The sequence below is a fragment of the Atta cephalotes genome (genome assembly GCF_000143395.1).
Source record: "Atta cephalotes unplaced genomic scaffold scaffold00021, whole genome shotgun sequence".
NCBI lineage: Eukaryota > Metazoa > Arthropoda > Insecta > Hymenoptera > Formicidae > Atta > Atta cephalotes.
This window is the reverse complement of record NW_012130085.1, coordinates 3,016,539-3,017,509: the sequence shown is the minus strand read 5'-3', so window position 1 is coordinate 3,017,509 and position 971 is coordinate 3,016,539.

Sequence of the window (971 nt, the reverse complement as noted above, 5' to 3'; positions counted from 1 at the left end):
TACTCTCTCTCTCTCTCTCTCTCTCTCCCCCGGCAACCCCTTCGTCCTATATGTATGCGCGGCCACCAGTACAGTCAGGAGTCGACATTTTCACGCCACGCACGCCAAGGTCCAACTGCCGAATGGCCAATCCTCGGCTACGGCAACCTCGGCTTGCAGGTGCAGCAGCGGGTCTCCAACGGCGCCTCCGGAGTATGCGCACGACGTGAGCCGTCGTGTCGCTTTGATCCTCTCTTCTTCTTCCTGCAGCATCATCCCGATTGCATTTGATACTTGAAACAGCGGATTTTCCAAGCACGTCTTTGCAGCCTTTCAGAGAAAGGCATTTAAGAGAGCAAATTACTTTTTCAGGTCAAAAAAATAATAATATTTGAATTTATTTGACTGCTAAATGGATTTGTTCAAATTATATATAATTATAGAATATATTACGTTTAATAAGAAAATTTATTTTTTGTGCAAAAATGTCAAACAAGACAATATCAGTCATCGATGTATATGTCATCATTGATACATCTATTGCTACTTCTGTGCGATTCATATATATATATATATATATATATATATTCATAGTTTATATGATTCATAGTTTATATGATTTGTGTTTGTATAATATCTGTATATAATTTGAAAAATCAAAAGATTTTCTTATAAAATAACATTTAATCAGCCAATATCATTTAAAAAATGTTCACTTTTGAATACGTTCTAAAATCAAAAAAAACAAACAACAAATATTTATTATAATAAAATTTATTGTTATAATAATCTTATAATTGATCTTATGCAGCAAAATGACTATATTTTTCTGCAATTTTAAGTCAATAATAAGTAAGTGAATCCAATTAAATTTTTGTATAAATATTTATTATTTTTTATCAGTACACACACACACACACACACACACACACACACACACACACACACACACACACACACACACACACACACACACACACACACACACACAC